Genomic DNA, 20,863 nt, shown 5'->3' on the forward strand with positions numbered 1-20,863 from the left:
GAACTCATCATCTTTACTCCCAAACCCTCCCCTTTTCTTGATAAGTTCTCTACTGCTGTCAAAGGTACCACCATCTCCCCAGTCACCCAGGGTCAAAACCTAGCTGTCACCTTCGATCCCTCACTCTCTCTCACTCCCCATATCCGATCTTTTGCCAAGGCCTGCAAATTTACCTTGCTAAAATCTCTCCTACATGCTTCTTTCTCTCCTCTAATACTGCCACAACCCTGGTCTAGTGTAATAAATCACCTGCTAGTTGGCCTGCGTTAAATCTCTCTCCACTCCAGTCTATTCTCCACTCAGCTGTCAGTGACCTTCCTAAAGCAGAGGTATGATCATATACCCCCAAACCCCCTCTCAAATTCTAGAGCAGGGATGGGGAACCTGCGGCCTGGAGGCCACATATGGCCTTCTAGATCCTCGGGTGCGGCCTTTATGACTGAGTCCAAGTTTTACAGAATAAATCCTTTTATGAAGGGGATTTGTTCTGTGAAATTTGGATTCAGTCAAAGGGCTACACTTGAGGACCTGGAGGGCCACATGTGGCCTCAAGGCTGTAGGTCCCCCACCCCTGTCCTAGAGGCTCCCTATCACTCACCTCCAAGATCAAATATGAAAATTCTCAGTTTGGTGTTCAGAGCCCTTCCTAACCTGGTCCTCTCCTACCTTTTCAGTCTTCTTACACCTTACATTCCACCATGTATTCTGAAGTTTGATGACAGTAACTTCCCTGATGTTCTTCTACATCTCAAACATGGGCATTTTCACTGGCTACCTCCATGCTCTCTCTAATCTCTGCCTCCTGGTTTTTCTGGATTCTTTCTTTTTGTTTGTTTGTTGTTTTTTGGTTGGGCCGTGGGAGTTAAGTGACTTGCCCAGGGTCACACAGCTAGTAAATGTTATGCGTCTGAGGCCACATTTGAACTCAGGTCCTCCTGAATCCAGGGCCGGTGCTCTATCCACTGCGCCACCTAGCTGCCCCTCTGGCTTCTTTCTAATCCCAGCTAAAATCCCACCTTCTATAAGAAGCCTTTCCCAATCCATCTTAATTGTAGTGCCTTCTCTCTGTTGATTACTTCCAATTTATCCTGTATATAGCTTGTTTGTATATGATTATTTGCATGTGGTCTTCCCCTTTACACTGTGAGCTCCTCAAGGGCGCGAAATGTCTTTACCTTTCTCTGTATCCCCAGGGCTTAGCAGAGTGCCTGGCACATGGTAGGTACTTAATAAATGTTTGCTGACTATCACAGAATCCGGCTGAGCATTTATGCAAGTATGGTAACATGCAGATGAAGAAAGTAAAACTGAGGGGATGGTAAGTCACACAGACAGGAGGCAGTGATGCAGGGAAGGATTAAAATCCAGGTCTGTCTTCTTGACTCTAGGCCCATCTCTAAATCCACTACACACTGTTTCAGAGATTACAGAGTATTTGACCTTTAAGAAAATAGAGAGAGCGGATGAAACTGAGGCCAAGGTCATACAACTGGATAATGGGAGACTCAAAATTAGAATACAGGTCTGCTGATTCCCAGCCCAAGGTTCCTTCCACTATACCCTACTCAACAGCAAACAAGTCAATAGGATGAACTCCATTTTGGCTTGTCAAACTCCTGGCCTCTTTCTGAAGTCTTACATCCCAGAAGGACTGGCCACTGACAACCAAGTGATTTTCCCAGTCTGAGCCCATGCTAACTGCCAAGCCTAGAGGGATGATTGGAAGGGTGGGCAAATAATTACTTGCCTAGATCCAGAGTGTAGAAGACATTGCCAGACAATTTCTTCCCTTTAGTTAGTCCTCTTGGGAGCAAGTTCTAATGACTCAAACCTAATTCTAGAAAGCAGCATCCTAGAGCAGAAAGAACATCGGTTTTGGAGTAAAAAGCCCAAGTTCAAATCCTACCTCTGATGCTTACAACTTGTTTGACCTTGAACAACTCACTTTAATTTAACATAAATGAGGGAACTGGACTAGGTAGACTCTGCGGCCCCTTTCAGTTCTGTTCATTTTGAATAAGAAGGTTTTGTTTTATTTTGTTTTTTAATGACCTTAAAGAAAAATATAAACAGCAAAGACATTGTACAACACAAAACTATTTCTGATGCTGTGCTTTACTTTGTGGGGAAAGACAGGTGGTCATATTTACTAATAACTGACATTTATAAAGTGTGTTACGGTTTGCAAGGCCCTTTATTGACATTATCTAGTTTAATCCTCACAGCAACCCTAGCAAGGAGGTATGGTACCAATTATTAGCCTAATCTTATAGGGGAGGAAATGGGCACGGAAAGGTTCCATGACTTGTTGTTATAAAGTGAATGTCACAAGCAGGATTCAAATTTTGGGCTCTCCTTTTTTCGACTACACCAACGTGACTCTAAGGAAGAGAGAATACTATTAATTTCCCAACTCTTCTATTCCTCTCTCCTTTCTTACTTCCAACCTAAACTTAATCATCCTCCAAGGCTAAGCTAACATCTCATCTCTTCCACAAAGATTTCCCCAACTATGCCAACCCACAAGGATTTCTTGTCTCTGAAGACCTACAAAGAACATAGTGGGCTCTTAAATTTGTACACATTGTATTAGAGGAAGAAATCGGTAGCAAAAAGATTTCATGGTAGCTTAAGTAAACTCTTCATTTGACTTTTGCAATTTTTTTAGATTGCAATGTATATCAAATTGACAAAGATGATAAATATGGTAGGAAAAGTCACATTAATTCACTGTCAGCTGAGTTGTGAATTGGTCTAGCTATCACCAAAAGCAATTTGGAACTACGCCAAAAAAAAAGTCACTAAATTAATGCATACCTTTTAGACTAATGATACCATTATCAGGCCTATAACCCGAAGAAATTCAAGAAAGAGGATAAGGACCAATTTGTACAAAAATATTGATAGCAGCTATTTCTGTAGTGGCATAGAAAGTAGGACAAATTATGACATATGAATATAATAGAATACAATTAGGAAATGACAAAAAGAATTGGTTTAGAGGAACCTGGGAAGACTTTTATGAACTAATGCAGAGTGAAGTGAGCAGAAACAGGAGAACAGTTTATAGAATAACAGAAACATTGTAAAAACAAATAATTTTGAAAGACTTACAATCTTAAGATACAATGATCAACTATGATTCCAGAGGACTGATGAGGAACTATACTACCCACCTCTTAACAGCAACAATGTGTTCAAGATTCACAATGAAACATATATGTTTGGACATGACCAGTGTAGGATTTTTTTTGTTTGATTATGCTTATTTGTCACAAGGATTTTGTTTTTCTTTTCTTTTTTTTAAATTGATACACTTAAAATAAGTGCTTGTTAGTTGAAAAATAATTTTTTTTAAAAATATAGTTAGACAGTCTTTCACTTCTTTTTGTATCCACGGAACTTAGCACAGCACATGGCATACAATTTGTTGCTGTTCAGTTGTTTTCAGTCGTGTCTGACTCTCCATGACCCCACTTTGGGGTTCTCTTGGCAGAGATACTGGAGTGGTTTGCCACTTCCTTCTCTCGCTCATCTGACAGATGAGGAAACTGAGGTAAACAGGGCAAAGTGACTTGCCCAGGGTCACACAGCTACCAAGTGTCTGGAGCCAAAGTTAAACTCATGAAGATGAGTCTTCCTGATTGCAAAGCCCAGTGCTCTATCCACTGCACCACCCAGCTGCCCTTTCGCACACAGTAGGCACTCAAGAAATGTTTACTGATTGACTGAAGAAAAAAAAAAAGAAATACAGTTGTGCTTCAAGAATGAAAATAGTGGTTCCCAACCTGTATGCCAAGGCCCCCTAGAGACTCAAGGAGCTATGGCAAGGGTTCCACAAATCCATCTGCACACCAAGTATTTAACTCCAGCAAAAATGTACGGTGTGGGGCAGCGAGGTGGCACAGTAGATACAGCACTGGCCCTGGAGTTGAGAGGACCTGAGTTCAAATCCGGTCTCAGACACTTGACACTTACTAGCTGTGTGACCTTGGGCAAGTCACCTGACCCCAATCGCCTCACCAAAAAGCAAAAACAAAAAGAGAGAGAAAGAGAAATTTTAGAGGGCCCTTCTTCTGACTTCTAGATGTTATCACATTTGAAGGCTTGCTAGGATGGTGACTACAACCATGTGTCAAACGGCATAATTGGGCTGTATCTGGAAGGCTTGATTTAGGAAACAAATGCTTTTCGTGCTTCCCAGTCCTGTGGACTTGGAGAGTTTTTAGCCTCACTTGTGAAGCTTAGTGTCCAGCATAACATCAACTAGAATCATTTTTTCTCTTTATGGCTTTTCTGAATGATGGGAGATAAGCAGGCATTTTTACTGAAAAGACCACTATGAGTATATAGATAAGTAAATGTATTAATTCCATAAATCTATGACTTTGTAACTTATTGGGCCTAACTGCATCACTCCAATTTGAAAGCAAGACTTTTTTCCATACAGAGTTAAAAAATTGAAGGATTTCCTATTTTTAAAACCAGAGAAAATTCCAAACATCACTTGGATCTACATTAACAGTTCTCACTATCCATGCTTGCCAGGATCATAGTAGCTGCCTGGGTCCTCTGAATGGCTGGATCAATTTACAGCTTGGCCAATGGTCCCATAGTGTCTTCCAGTTCAGGTGACATGAAGAATGGTGGAGAAGCCCAGTTCTCCCATATAAGCCACAGCAAACAACTCAAAAAAAAAACCCCTGAGAAGGATCAATGAGAAAGCAAGCTAAAATGAAGCAGTCTGATCCATCAATCCTAGAACTGCAGGAAAAGACCAACAGAGTAGGGAGGAGAGACACTACAAAGAAAGCAGAACAACTGACCATATAAAACTGAGCATAAGCCTACAGGGAGAGAGCAGACCTTCAGAACAGAGGACTTGCGAGCACTTCTGATGAAAAGATGAGAATGGAGTAGAAATTGTTAAGGGTAAACTGGAAAAAACATCTAGAAAGACACTTAAAGGTATCCTGAAGGAAACCTCTCTGGTCCACACGCACAATATGAGAACAACCAGGTCAAAGAAGGGATAGATACAGAAGCACAGAGAGCACAGGTGACCTCTTCTGAGGATGCAATGGACTGCTGGGCGTCCAAGTCACTGAGAGCAAGACACTACTGTGCTTGGACAAAACCTGGTTCTATGCCAGAAGGCTGCCTGGCAGAGCGGAATGACCACGCCTACGTTACTAAAACTACCTCATTCGTGATTCTCAGGGAGAGAAACATGGCAACACAAAGAGAATGTGATAGATTATCATCAGAAATGGATGAAAGATCAAGCTTGAGGCCTGACTAACAAAACAATGGCTGCATTATACAAAGAAAAACTCCTCCCTCCGTGGTGGGTTCTTCCACCAGGAGGAGCTGTGATCTCACCTCTTCACCCAGGGAAGATGACAGCACCCTGCATGGCGGCTCTACAATGCCAATGATGAGAACTGCTCACCCTTTAGCAGCGATGGCATCAGCATGGAGCAGAGGATAAAACTGTGCCTGCTGGCATTTATTACTACAGCCCATCCTCTTCCCATCCTGCTGACCATCGTCATGAACAGTGAACCACTATCCTTAAAGGTCATTCCACCCCACATTAAGACAGTGGCCAACGGCCCTCACCAGTATTTGTATGACATCTGCTGGCCACCCAACTGAGCACTCCACTAGTAAAATAAGCATGATGCTGCAGCATCCCAAAGTGTATGGAAGATTTGGAAATTCTTGGGGCCAGAGGTCACTACAGGTTACAGTTCACATGTTCATCATTAGTGCCTCTTCAATAAACAACCCTGATTTTAGAAAAAACTTGAATATTATATAATATGTATGTGTTTATACAGAGAGAGAGAGAGAGAGAGAGAGAGAGTTGTCACCATTCACTACAGAAGAATCCATGGTAACAACAAGGGATGTGCTTCCAATATTACATAACAATACAAATTAGTGGAACAGAGTATGCTTATGAAGACAGGCCAATGAATTCAGTTCTGTATTCTGAAGTTACGTGCTAATTTGTGAAGACAACCTTGTACCCTAGCATTTTAGAGAAAGGTCCAAGTAAACCCCCCAAGGGCACAGGAAGAGCCTCGGAATAATAACTGTCTCTGCTGAGCCCAAATAACTGTGAGCTCTTGACTTCACTCATTCTGCCAACCCAGCAAGCAAAATTCCTGTGGGGTTATTTGGCAAAGCGTTTAGTATGCCATGATTAAGATAATATAAGTCAGCTTGTTGGAGTGAAAGGCAATTAATTCTGTCTGGTATGCCTACCCTTTATTTCTCTAGGATTAAAAATAAATCCCCAACTACATATGGCACACTAGGTCTAGCACGGTAACCATTTAAGAAATGTTTGCTGATTCATTGGTTGAGGTAAAACAGGAAAAGCAACTGGGGGGGTTGGACGAACTCGAAGGGAAGAAAGGCCCTTCTCTGCAGATGTTGCTTTGACTGTAATTTAATTGGACCATACTTTTTCTTTGTTCTAGATTAAATTCCACTCTGCTCTTAATCCAGTCAACCACCAAAGGAAACAGGGCAGCAAGGTGGTTCTGAGCCTTGGTGATAAGGGGACTTACCCACAGTAGGTACTTTAAAAGGGCAAAACCAAACCAAACCACTCTTTTGCAATTACAAGGCATAACTTCCTGTGAGTCACACCATAAAAAGGAAAAATAATGAACAATCATGACAAAATGGATGTTAACAATTTAAGCCCAAAGCAGCCAGAGTTATGATAAGGCAATGACGTGACAACTTCTTGCCATCGAAATCTGATCTAATTGCAATAAGTTCAAGAAAACAAAGCTTTCAAAGAATAATTAGGTTTGGTCTAATGTTTCCATTCAAACAAAGGATGTCTCAGGTTTTCCAGAAGAGCTGTTTAAATACCTGAACAATTTGCACAGCAGTCAAAAAATCTGTTATGGCAAATCACTTTCACTCCGTATTTTCCACTTTTTCCACATGTGGAACATCTTGTGAACTTTTTCTCTTTCTTTGAACATAATTAGTCTACTGATTTGTCCAATACTGGTAACTACTTTAAAATCCTATTTTAAAAAAGCATTTTCAACAAAATCTCAACTGTCAGAAACATTGTTTTTACTTTGGTGAACCTTCTAATACCTAATAAACCACTAATGACCTAGTCTAAAGGGAGTTAAAATGTGGCTTATTACTTTTCTTAAAATCTCGTTACTGCGGCATCATCAAAACATCTCCATAATATCATTCTAGTGTTTAAAGGAGTTATTCTCGGCCTTGTCCTTTCTCCATCACTCACAAGACAAGTACACATTTCTCTCCTTTACAGAGAAGATTGAGTTCGTCTAGCATGAGCTCCCTCAGGCACTTTGTCCTTCAGCTCCACAATACCATACATTTATCCAATCATCTTTCCCCTGTAATATCAAAGAAAACATATACCTGTGAGCCCTTCCACCTATACTCCTAGATCCCATTTCTTCTTGCCTCCCCTGGGACCCCTCTATCTCAAGGATCCCTTTCCTCTAGAGCATGTTAAATATTTCACACCTTCCAGTTCCTTCCTTATTGCACCAGTTTTCCCATCTAAAATTCCCAGAGGTCATCTGGTCCCACAGTTCCTTTTTGTTTCATGGATCCCTTTGTTTGTTTTTAAATTCATAAAATAAAATACATACAATTTCAAAGAAGACCAATTATATTGAAATATAGTCATCAAAACATTTTTAAAATAAGTTCATGGACCTCAGGTTAGGAATTCCATTTTATAGATGAAGAAATTGAGACCCAAGGAGGCTGAATGATTTGCCTAAAGCTATGTAGTAGAACAAAGACCAGAATGTTCTCCTGACTCGCCCACTGTTGGGCTTTCACTGCCAATACTTAACGAAAATTGCTGTGTCCAGGGTCAGAAATTCCCTCAACTCCCTTCTATCAGAACTCAGCCTCTTTGACTCTTCTTTGGTATCTGGACACTGCTAAACATCATCTATTTCTTCACACTCTCCCAGCCTCTGGTTTCTATGGTTCTCCTATTCTTCAAACCAATCCTGTATATTGCTGACAGCTTCCTAAGGGTCTTCCCCCCAAGGCTTTATCCCAGATCTTGGCTCTTCTCTTCCTCTCAAGGCCTTAACTCTTGGCAAGACACTCCCAATGCTCCATCTCCTGCCTTGCTTTCTCATTTGTGCTCTAGTCTCATATATTTCCCAACACTTAAATATCCCACTATCATCTCAAATTCAATATGAGCAAAGAGGCCAGTCACCTGGTCTCTCCTCTCTTCCCCCTCACCACCAAAAAGCTCTCTTGTAGATATCTGCAAATGGCACAACCATTCTCTCACCTTACAAGCCATAAACTCATGGCACCATCCCTGACTCTTCCCACTATAATAGTAGTGAGTGATAAAGGCCTGAAGCAAGCTAATGATAACAGAAACAGAGAAGAATGGTAGATTCCTTGATAGAAGTGGGTTTTTTTAAATTATTGTGGTTTTTCATTAACAAGCATCTATTTTCTCTCCCTCCGACCCCTAATTTAAAAAAAGAAAGCAAGAAAGAAAAGAAATAAGCTAAACTATTGTTACAAATATGCAGTCAAGCAAAGCAAGAGGTGGGTATAAGAAGTATAGAGTTTCCCCCCCCTTATCTGACAGGTCACCAGATACAGTGTATTCTCTTAGAAGCTTCTCTTTCACTTGAGAAGTTTGATCCATGCAGTGACAAACCACGACTGCAGTGGGCCAAGGCTGAGCTATGATGCTACCCACCTCCTCCTGTAGGAAGGGATGGACTCAAAATGCATTTTGGATATGGCCAATGTGGGAATTTGCTTTGCTTGACCACACATATGTTACAAAGGTTCAGTTTTCTTTCCTTCACCTAGGGGAGGTGAGAAAGAGACAGAGACAGAGAGAGACTGAGACAGAGAATAAATGCTAGTTAATAAAAAAAAAACATATTTTTTAAAAAAACAATCAATTTAAATCAATTTTAAAAATATATCAAGGAAATTACTATTCTGTTTCAAGTATCATTCCTTTGCTTCAACCTTTATCACCTACTACTATGATAGTCTTCTAACCTGTCTTCTTGCTGATTGTTTTTTGTAATTGATCTTGTCTACCAATGCCACAAGTACAAACAGAGGAGGTCTCTACTGCAGGCTGCACCATTCTCAGTGCACTGAGGGATCAGTTCTCAAGGTAGCAGAAAGGTCAGAAAGACCTGGGTTCAAACCCAGCCTCAGACACTTACTAGCTATGTGATCCTGGGCAAGTCTCCAGGCTTACAGTGTTTCTCTTCTGTCCCAGACCTCTAAATTTCAACAGACACAATATTCTATTACTTTCTCCCAACTTTTCCAAAGGTTTCTCCAGCAAGTCAACAAGCATTTATTAGACACCTACTATGTGCCAGGTATTGCACTAAGTGTTTGGAGTACAAAGAATTAAAAAAAAACCCAGTCCTTGCCCACAAAGAGCTCACAACCTAATGAGTAGACAGCAATGCAAACAGCCATGCACAAACAAGCTATAGCCAGGATAAGGAGAAAGCACTAGGATTAAGGAGGCCTTGGAAGGGTGAAGGTGGACTTTCAGCTGAGACTTTCAAAGATGTGACATTTCTACCATTCATCTAGTCCTCCCTTCTCTCCCAACTTGCTCCAAAAGTTCTTTTCTTTTTTCTTGGCCTATAATCTGTATCTACAACTAACCCTACCAGTATCCTAATTTCCTTCCCCTCCATTAGACAAAATTCAAATAAAGCAGATCTAAAATTCCAAATGGCAACTGCTAAATTTGTAAATGGGACTTTTAACAGCTAACCAGGCCCAGGTAACAAAATGAGTCCTCAGACTTGAAGAAACAAGCAATAAAAACAAGCAATACCCGCTCTCCCGCCTCCCACTGCTTTCCCTGATGTGCATTTGTTTTCTTCCTCTAAAGCAGTAGTCTCCTGCCCTAAGGCTCTCATTTTCTCTTCCCCCAAGTACTCTTAACACTACTCATGTAGGGCTTTCCACTTTCCTGTGCCTCTTGATGTAGCTGGAGCCTTAAATAAGACTTGGGGCAGGAAAAATCCACTGTGGACATTTATTCAATAACTTTTTTTTCCCCTTCAAAATGTATCAGTCACGTGTGTTCAGGATCCTGTGGGTACCTAGGCAGACCCATTCCTACTCCTCTTAGCTTGTATTCAGTAACTATGGCACATCCAGGTAATGGGAGATACAACGTGGAGATCCTGCCTGGGGCAATAGAACAGGCATGACAAGCTGCTGATTGGCCCCCCCTCCAAAGGCCTTCAAAACTGTACTAGTCAGCCAATCACTGATTAATTATTTACACGCTACATGCTAAGCACTGGGGATACAAAGACAGGCAAAAAACAATCCTTGGTCTCAAAGAGTTCAACAGAAAGACAGTACATAAATATGTGCATACAAGATATATATGGGGTAAATTGGGGAAAAGGAGGGAATAAGCATTTGCATACCTCCTACTTTGTGCCACTTTGCCAAATGCTTTATAAATATGATCACATTTCATCCTCACAGCGACCCTGTGAGGCGGGTGAGGTAAGTTATTAACCCTGTTTTATAGTTGAGAAAACTGAGGCAAACAGAGCAGGGTCCCACCGCTAGAAAGTGTCTCGAGGCCAGATCTGAATTTTGGTCTTCCTGAGTCGAAATCAGAGGTCATCTCAGAGGGAAGGCACTCATTGAGGGGTTTCAAGGATATGGAATTTCCATTTTATGGGATTGGCTAAAAGGATCCTTTGAACCTTTTAAGAATCCTTGTGATATACTGTTTTCCCCAACAGAACAGAAGCTTCTTAAAGGCAGGGGGCTTTATCATGCTTGTTTCTGTATCCTTAGCAGCTACTGTAATTCCCGAGCACATGCTTGTGACTGATTGAACTTAATCTTAAAAGTAACATGTAAGTACTCCCATTCCACCATTCTGCTACTCCATTTAATTCTGCCTAGTACATGTATAAATTGCTTCTTGTAATCATTATGCACTCATTCTCATTTTCATATTGATGATTATTCAGTTCAGCAAATGTTTATTAAGTGCCTAACTTGAGCAAGGCACCATTCTAGATACTGAAATATCTAGAAGGAAAAAAAGGACACAAGCTTACAATCTATGGGGAGGATGTGACAGATGAAAATAACAAAGCAAGGCAAAACCTGAGAGCGGCAAAAGAAATATAAAGTACTTTTTAACATTTCCAAAGGAAGAACCTCGGACTTTCCAATAAGAGGCTTCCTATGCCCTAAACAGATCAAAGAGAGGGAAAGTCCTATCTGTACAAATATTTACAGTAGCTTTTCCTAGTGGCTAAACACTGGAAGTTAAGGGAGAGCCGGCCCGTCACCTAGGGAATGATGTGAAGGTAACAGTATTATTGTGCTTTAAAAAATGAAGGGGATGGTTTCAGAGAATCCTAGAGAAACTGGTATGAACTGATGCAGAATAAAGCAAGTAGTACCACAGGAACAATTTACACTATAACTTCACCATGTAAAAACAACTTTGAAAGGCTCAAGCACTCTGATCAATGCGGTGGTCAACCTCAATAAACAGAGGACTGTTGATTAAGAATGTTACCCACCCCATCCCATGACACAGATAAAGACTGTAAGACCAGCATCTTTAGGCATAGCCAACTTAGGAATTTGTTTTATTTGGCTATGCATATTTGTTACAAGGGTATTGTTTTTCTTTTTCTTTTTTTCCTCCAGGGGTGGGGAATAAGTCCAAGATGCAGAGGGTTCAATACAGATTCAACAACAAATTACCAATTCACCACCAGCCCTTGTGGAAAGGCTCTTCACCTTGCAAGATGAATTCTCAAAGGACTAGCTTTCATTTAGAAACACCTGTTTACTTATCACTGGATTGTGCGAATTCTGTGTGAAGATCTAATCCTTCATTAAACAGCTGAATTTGTATTTCCCACAATTAGCACAAGGCTCACTCTGCACATAGTAGGGGTTTAATGCTTTTGTTGTATTCTAAGAAGCAAAACTGGGATTCAAAAGTAGGCCCTCCAGCATTTAATACCTGTTTCATCAGTTCAATGTCAAAACTCCATATACTGAATTGTCTTAACAAGAGAAATACCAGTACCATCCCCTGAGCCTCAACTAAACATCGATTCTAGTTGGAGAAAATGTTTAATAATGTTCTACCTTAAGTATAATGATAGATTATATGTAGTGCTTTCTTTGAATGACAACATACTTTTATTATACAAGAAAAAAGCTCATGTCTTTCACAAATGAACTTAGCATGGGTTTGGTTTGGGAGTCAATTCTCACCTTTCTATATTATTGCCTCCTATGATTTTTTTGTTGTGCTTTTTATTTTAATTAAAACCTTATCACTAGATGTCTCTTGATTTCTCACACAAAGAAAACAGTGGAGGTAAGCTTTGTTTAACACAGCAGAAAAAAATCAATTATTTGTGCTTGGCTGTAGAATATATTGTGAATTTTGCCATCCTGTTAATGGATGTGGATAAATTAATGTTTACTTAATTCTAGGATATCTAATGTTCCAACTAACCATAAACAGTGAGGTGCAGATGCCAATCTGTTCTCCTGTCAAATCCATTAGTTCAATCCAATCACCATGCTAATTAGTACAACTGATCATGGGTTCAGTACCTAAGGGGATCACTTTCTTTTATTCTGTGACTACAGTTTACACCTCTGACGTCCAGCTGACTTGTATATCCATGTTGTCTGATTATTGGAGGAGGAGAGAGGAAGACACGGCTATGGGAATGGCCCAGTAGAAATCATAACTGCTAGAAAAACACAAAAGTAACTAAAATATTGAAGGTAGGTCATCATCATTGTGGAGAGACAAAATAAAAGTAATCTTTTGGAAAATACCGCTCATACCCCTAGCACTGTGACTACCACCAGGCCCCCCACTTCTCCATCATAGCCCTGCCCCACAAATAAATACAACAAAGCAGTTTTCTGCTTAGAAGGTGGTAAAAGAATAAAAAATAGAATGGTGGAAAGTCAACATAGGGATGAATTTACAAATGGGCTAAGGTTCCTTATTTTAATCTGATCTTCAAAACTCCTAATAGATCAACACTAATACTACTCAGATCTAAGATTTTAAAATGTCTTTCAAGGACTTCCAAGTAAACTATAGAAACAATGCCTTGAACAATGCCTCCCAGAATCCTTTTTCTCACCCATTGCCAGTTGTTCTAATGTACACACTCATTTGTTTTCTACTCTAGGCTGTGGTCAAATTGAACCACATAATTGTGAAGCACACTTCGGTTTTAATTTTTCCTAGAATCCAAACTTCACTTTTCCTAATAAAATCTCCTGAGAAAAACTTTTAAGGATTAAGTTTACAGTGAACTACATTTTATCTTTCCTGGTATGATCTTATGTGAACACTACACATTTGGAATGCAAATACAAAACAGACCTTTATTTACTACACTTGCATTACAAGCAATTAGAGTAGTTTTTTAAATTGTGCTAAGAGAGTTATTGACCACAAATGTGTTTTCTTTTATACTGCCATGCTCTGAATTCAAACATATTTATAAAAACATAGAGGGAGGAAGGGAAAAGAGTGACTTTATAAAGAAAAAATATGAATGCATAAAACCTGGTAAGTAAGCAACTTTTAAAAACACTATTTTTTATTTAAACAGTCATTTTAAGTGGGTCATAGTCATAATAAGCAGTTTATTCAGTTTCAAATCTTATTTATCCTTCATTTGCACAGATTAACTTGAAGACACCATACCAAAAAATATTTATTAAGCACCTACTAAGTGTAAGGCACTGTACTAGGCACTGAGGATACAAAGACAAAAAAAACATGAGTCCTTGCCCTCAAGGAGCTTACATTCTATTGGGAAATACCCTGAATGAAATAGACCAGAGAGATAAGAAAGGTAAGTGGCTCCAACTGTATGGTAGGTTTCTGAATCAATGACAGAACACAGTGTAATTAAAACCTGCAATAGCAGCTACCACTTTTTAAAGTTTACTTACACCCAACTCTTCAGCCATTCGTCCCTAACACATAACCAATGCATAATAGCCACAATTTTGAAATGCGGCAACCTTCTCACAGGTAACAGATTACAAAATTAAGTAGGCACACGTGCCTTAGTGACCACTTTTAAATAATAGTTAGCATAGCTATGACATGCTGGTTGACTTAAAAGTTACTTAAAATGTTTTAAGAATCACCTATGTTTAATAGTCTAATAGATGGCTTTTTAAATCAGGTACTGGCTATGTGGTAATGATCTGTGCTGCTCTTCCCCTCAGGAACCATGTCTGGCAATCAACCAACATATGGGCACTTAAGATAATGCCTCATATGGCATTCAGTATAACTGCAGGTCTCTCCTAACATTTCTGTCTCAGTAAACTGATAAAAAGCAAAGAATCAAATCTGTGCCTGAAAATTCTGCTTTGAAATATGTTGTTCCTTCTTAATCATTTGGTAAAATTTTAATTCCCAAACTAGGCCTTAGGGGATGGCAGTTATGTGACCAAAAAAGCAGCCTAAAGCTACTCATGGGCTCAGGCCCCCTAATGGCTGGCACAGATATTATCAGGAGCATTCAGCAAGGGCCCACCAGAGTTCCAAGATTGCCACCAAATTTCCCTTATATTGGAGGAAAAGAGACAAAGGGGCTTGCATATGGAATCTAGCTCCAAACTTAACTCTCCAGGGTTATTTAATATTAAGTTCCTTTACAACCTATACATTCCAACCACTAGACTCCTGGTTGTTCCCCCAAATATCTGACCACCTCTGTATACAACACAGGTTGTCCTATGTCCTGGCCTGTGTCCTCAAAGGCCAAAATATATTGCCTGCTAAAAAAAATCCAAATTCTTTCAAGACTGAAGTTCAGGTTTGTCCTCTTTCATGAAGTTACATCTCACCTGTCCCATCCTCCCCCAAATTAAAATGCTCCCCCCCTTCTCAAATTTTCCTAAGACACTTTGGATCTCCTTTGCACCTTTCACTGTCTTCTAATCTAGTTATCTATGTATGCCACATTCTGACTCCCCACCCCAAAAGGCTAAGCTCACCCAGGACAGAAATTATGTCACCTTTGTATTCCCACCACCTAGCCCAATGCCTTCCACACAGTGAGTGATACACCTTTATCGAATTAAATCTCACTTTACAGTGGGTTTTGTTGGAATACATCTATCATACATGTCTAGGCTATATCTTCATCTTCACTATTCAAATAAACACCTGAGACACTAGTTATGCTACAATGCAAAACTTAAGTTGTTCAATCTTTATTATATTTGGCAATTATGCAGAACTCTGATATGAGTCAAGTGAAAGGCAGCATATTTCTCATTACTTTGTGTCTCCCTCCTAACCACCAGGTTGTTCCAAAGCAGCATCCTCTTTCCTTCACTAAGTTCCAGTTTACCAAGAATTTACCAGCCACATGCCCATCCTAAACCCTTCTACTTTACCCCCTTGGGTGCCATTTGTTTGACTTAATCTAGCTGAACGTTCACAAGGCAACTAGCCTGGCAGGGTCAAAGTTCAGCCATAGTGAGTTATAATTGGGCCAGAGCCATTCAGATCACTCCTCACCTAGAAGAAAAAAATTTTCACAGCCGTGGACTGCAAAGCTAAGCCACCACCATTCCACAAATAGTTCTATTATTGTAAACAAATAATCAGAATTTTCCAACTGCTACTATCCTAAGAGGCCTAGTCTAAGCCCCGCATATTTCCAAACGAAGAGGGCACTGAAAACAAAAGACTAAGTTACCGGCCTAGGTCACTCAGCCCTTTACTCAAGCCAAATCAGACTGCTAGAGTCCCACCTCTGGATCCCTCCAGTCAAGGTTCTTCTCACTGGCAGTGCTTTCCTCACATCTCATACCACTTTGGCAGAATAATTATTAAATGAAGATGATATTTGTAAAGTGTCCCAACACACAGTATGCACTTAATAAATGTTCATTCCTTTCCCCCATCCACCATCTTCCTCTCTCTTTCAGAAATTTCTTTTCTCCCAGGTGAAAACATTCCCCTCCTCTTCACAAGCTAAAAGTTATGTTAAGAACACATCCACGGAGGGACCAGCTGAGACATCAATGTGGCCAGGGGTTCTCAATCCCTCCAAAGGACCAGCTCTAGTAAGCAGTACCAGGATGCAAAGGCTCTGAGGATGGACCCAGTTAAGATGCTATGTCTGTCACAGTGCAAGCCAGAGTAGGGAGACCTCACCAAGAAGGCAGCACTGATTAATTTTTTTTTAACTATAGCAACAACTAAAAACTAAGATGGAGAGAAATTGCAATCCACAATTATGGAGAGAGTACCAAACCAAAGAAATTATACTCAAAGTATGAGTATTAAAACACATTTCAAGAATGCTCATGTTTTGAGTGTATACTTGTCTGAATTTTGCCCCAGCTTACCAAAAAATGAAAAAATTTAAACCTAACCAAAGCAAAAATCAAGGCTAAGATTCAAAAGAGCTAAATCAGTATCCCCAAAAATAATATGAAGTGAGGCAAAAACCCAGCTATTAAATCAATGAAGGAACTGGCCTGAGGCTCTTATCCTTCCACTTCTAAAATTCTGATTGCTTTCCTAAAATTCAAAGTAGGTTGCATCCTGATTTCTTTTCTGAAACAAATTAACCATATACAATCAGTAACTCAAAGGTCTATGTGTGTTATTTATGGACCAATGATAAGTTTAACAAGTTTCTTTGTACTAATATTGTTCCGATTCTAAAAAATCCCACCAACATAACTTCTGGTATACTCTGGATACAACCACAGAATTTAACACTCCTGTGAGACTACAACTGAGCTAAGACTTTATCACACCCCAATCTAAGAAGAAAAAACTGAGCATGACAGGAAAAATACAGCCATCTGGTACTCACACCTTTTAACACAATGTCTAATTATAATTAGTCTTGTTTGGCACCATAGTATTAAAATGAGTTAGCCCTTCTCCAAATATACTGTAGAATCATTTAACAGTTCAGCAACTGGAAAGCACCTTTAGAGCTGTTCAACTAACACGTTTTATATCCCCCAATATCATCAAAATCATTTAAGTTTGAACTTCCATATAAACAAAAATTCACAAAAAAAAAAAGTATTATCTGACAGGACACTGACCAACAGTATAAATATAATAGAGAAGCTCAATAATCACAGAATCAATAGTAATTTCACTTTCAAGTATTTAATTTCCTAAGTTCTGATGCTTTTATAATTTACCAGAATTTCTCTTCTAATACAAAGTCGGTGGTGGAAAAAAGCAAAGGCAAACGGCTAAATTTTTTTTAAAAGCATAAAGGTTTTGTTTGAAAGCCTAACTGAAGAAATTGAGGGCACTGGAAATTTACAAAGGTGGGTCACAGGCACGTTGACTGTTTACAATACACAGAGCATCAGGGGAGCTGGAAGAGAAACTCAATTATCTTTCTGTATGAGAAAGAGTAAGGGGGGAGAGGATCATGAATAATTCACTAAATAATCTTCTCAAGTCATGGGGGGGGGGGAGAGATTCGGTTTCCCAAACGAGGAGGCTAGGTGACAAGCTCTCCCAGGGTCTGCCAGATCTCAGATATAGTCTAATATTTCCTAGCTGCTCGGCTTCGGGCCACTTCACTTCCACCTCTCTAGGCCTCAGTTTCCTCGTCTGTAAGTCAAGGAACCGGCCCAGATCATTGCTAAGGTCCCTTTCACACTTCCAAATTCCCAGATCCTACGGAGGTGGCCGTGCCAAGGAAGCTTCTCCCCCTCTTAGGCCTCAGTTTCCTCATCTGTAAGATGAAGGCTGAGGCTCCCCGCTTTCAGTTCTAAATCCCTAGAGGCCAAGAGCGAGGTCGCGCAGGGGAAGCCGCCTCCCTGGCCGGGCCTCAGTTTCCTCATCTGTCAGGGAGGGAGTTGGGATCCCTGGGGCCGCCGCCGGGCCCGGATCCTGGGACGACCGCCCAGGAAGGAGCCGCCGCCGCCTCCCCCACCCCCGCCCCAGTATCCGCGGGCCCCGGGAAGCGGGCAGCCCAAGCGAGGCTGCCGTTGGCGGCGAGGCCTGGCCGGGCCTACGCTCCCGCTCCCGCGGCGGCGGCTCCGGTCCGGGGGGGCGCGGCGAGGCCTGGGCCCGGCAGCACCGGGGCTGAGGCGGACGCCGGGCCGGGCGGCGGGATCTGGAACTGGGCCCGGCCAGGCCGGGAGAGGAGAGCAGGGGAGAGGCGGGGGAGGGGGAGATCTCGCTCTCGCTCTCGCCCCGCGGGAAGGGGGGGGGAGGTGGAGACGCGACCGGCTGCGGGAGCTGCAATTACCGTGTGGGCTGCGGAATTCTCGTGGTGTTTGTCGGGGAGATGCGATAATGGCGTCCGTCCTCGCGAGAGGAGCTGTTGCAGTGCGCAGGCGCCGCGATTCCCTTCCCCCGCGGTGGTCGTCTTCCCAAACCTGCGCAGACGCATTACCCTCACCCGCTCGGAGAAGGAATAGGAAACGACGCGCGAGCGCCGGCCTCGTCCCTTATCTTCGTGCGCGCGCTTTCACCTTAACCTGATCCCGCTCCCTTTGGTCGCTACTTCAGTCAGAGCGCATGCGCGCCGCCTCTCGGGCTCGTCCCGTTTTGCTTCTCCAGGACCCACGCAAGCGTGTGCTCTCAGCCTCTTCGGCTTAATGTAGAAAGGGGGAGGGGGAGTTATTTAAATGGAGCGATAAAATAATTTGATTTGTAGGCTTTGGGATTTGTTTATTGTTGTCGTTTCCCGCTCCCCACCCCCACCCCTAAAGAACCAGCAGGGGAATACTACAAATCCCAGGATGCGCTGCTCCCACAAGGCGCATCCTGGGAGTTGTAGTCCATTCTGTGCTGTAATATTATAGGGCATGCTGGGACTTGTAGTCTGCCCAGCCGGCTGCCATTCCAGCCCGTTTCCCCACCGCATGGAATGCTGGGACTTGTAGTTAAGATAATTTAATTATTCGATCCCTCGAAGGTGATTTTCTGTATTTCCCTCTGTCCCTCTTTTCTGTCATATATTTAGACCTTTGGAGGCCTTGTCTGGAAACAGACTGGAGATCAGATGACCTGGGTCCCTTGATGGAGATTTCTCTAATTGGTAAATTTATCTGCAAAGCTGCTCCTCCCTGAAATTGATAACCTGTCAGGGGAGTCAGCATTTGGAGCCAAAAAGGCCCTTAGAGAAACCACAGAGACCAACCTCCTAAATTGACAGAGGACAAAACTGAGGCACCGAGGTTTTAGAGGTGATTCCAACATTATATAGATTGGATGATCTCATTTTTTTTAAGGTTTATTGCAATCTTGGCCACAAAAAAACACACTTGCACATTCTATACTTTTCAAAGGCATAGTTACAAAACCACTTTTCCCCCCTCAAAATTCTTCCCTATATCAATGTCTTTCTGATGAGTTTTTAACGTTTTAATTTTTTATTTTTTTAAAATCTCTAGTAAACAGTTCTCTCCTGGCTTGCTTTATGGTGTAGGTACAGTTTGTTTTGCATATAAATCTTTTGCCTCTTTTTGTATCCCTGACACTTAGCACAATGCCTGGCATACAGTAGGTGCTTAATAAGTGTTAATTGATTGATTGATGTTTAACAGATTTCATGCTGTTTATTTCATCCTGTCTATGCCAACCAAAACACTATCTCAGCCATCTTTTCCAAGTATTTAAGGAGCTCTCATTGTACAAAAGGGAACAGACTTTCTTGCATTGCCCTTCAATGGACAGAAATAGAATCAATGGGTGAAAGTTTCACTGCTGAAATTATCAGCTTTCCTCCACTACCCAGCCCAAGTGCCCCAGTCTACAAAAGGCCCCACTGATTCCCACTAGTTGTTAACGTTCTTTCCAAATTGATGACAAAGATTTTTGTCTTTGCAGCCCTGGCACCGAACACAAAGCTTTACGCATGATAAGCATTTCATAGGTAAATGCTTATTCAATGGAATTGCAGAGGAGATGGGTTTTTTCTTCTAATTTCTGCTGAGTCACAAGATGCAGAATGAGCCACATATTTTCAGACACTGGCCAATGTGGGAATTTGTCTTGCCAGACTAAGCATATTGTTACAAGGGATTTTTTTTTAATTCCAGTGGCTGTATAGGGATGTAAGAGTGTAAGGAGGAGGAGGAGGAGAAGGAGGAGAAAGAGGAGAAGAAGAAGAAGAAGAAATGAGGGATGAGGATAAGAGCATTTTTGTTTTTAATAATGGAAGAAAAGAACATAAACCAAGCAAGAAGGACAAGGCTTAAAAGCTACAGGTTGATCTTATTATATACTTTTAAAGAAAAGTAAGCTGTATCTGATGAGTCCTGTAGTTTCAGGTACAATCTTCTTTTTCTATTCTATAACGTAAAAGGTGATTCAAAGTGCAATTTAAATGCCCATTCTATTTGATGTTTATCAAGATTGGAATAAAAATACGTAATTTTTTAACATCTGCTGACAATCTAGATGCCCAGTTCTCTACCCTTGATTTATATCATAACATTGGACTTTGCTAGTTCTAATGATTCCTAGCATACAGACTTGGCACCTTAATTAACTTCTGACCTATCCCCTACTCCAACCATCTTGTGCATAGCTACCACTCAAGCCCTGCAAGTCCCTTCAGGAATCAGGAACCAAAAACAAATTCATCTTAGACATCACAGTCAAGAGAAAACTTTGTCTCAATCAATACATTTAGTATGCCTTTGCAGAGACTACTAAAGGTTTTGTCCTGCCCTCATTAGATTGTAAGATCCTTAAGAAGAAGGAATGCCATTTTTTCTTATTTAAAATTCCCAACAACCTAGCACAGTG

At 41.1% G+C, this 20,863-nt stretch overlaps 1 protein-coding gene across 12 annotated transcripts in view; it reads right to left on the reverse strand.

Annotated features, from left to right (window-relative positions):
• The window catches only part of BANP (BTG3 associated nuclear protein), a 254,133-nt gene extending 235,535 nt beyond the window's left edge, over window positions 1-18,598 (reverse strand). For 2 of the 12 annotated variants that reach the window (XR_013484520.1, XM_078149388.1), the window contains exon 1: window positions 18,354-18,594. The gene's annotated coding sequence lies outside the window, so the exon portion shown is untranslated. Of the gene's footprint in view, window positions 1-18,353 lie in introns of all 12 variants that reach the window. The other 10 variants (XM_020989193.2, XM_020989201.2, XM_078149389.1 and 7 more) reach the window with 7 other exon arrangements.
• Between the last annotated feature and the right edge of the window lie 2,265 nt (window positions 18,599-20,863).

This window comes from Phascolarctos cinereus, unplaced genomic scaffold, assembly GCF_003287225.1.
Source record: "Phascolarctos cinereus isolate Bilbo 61053 unplaced genomic scaffold, phaCin_HiC Scaffold_2;HRSCAF=192, whole genome shotgun sequence".
Taxonomy (NCBI): Eukaryota; Metazoa; Chordata; class Mammalia; order Diprotodontia; family Phascolarctidae; genus Phascolarctos; species Phascolarctos cinereus.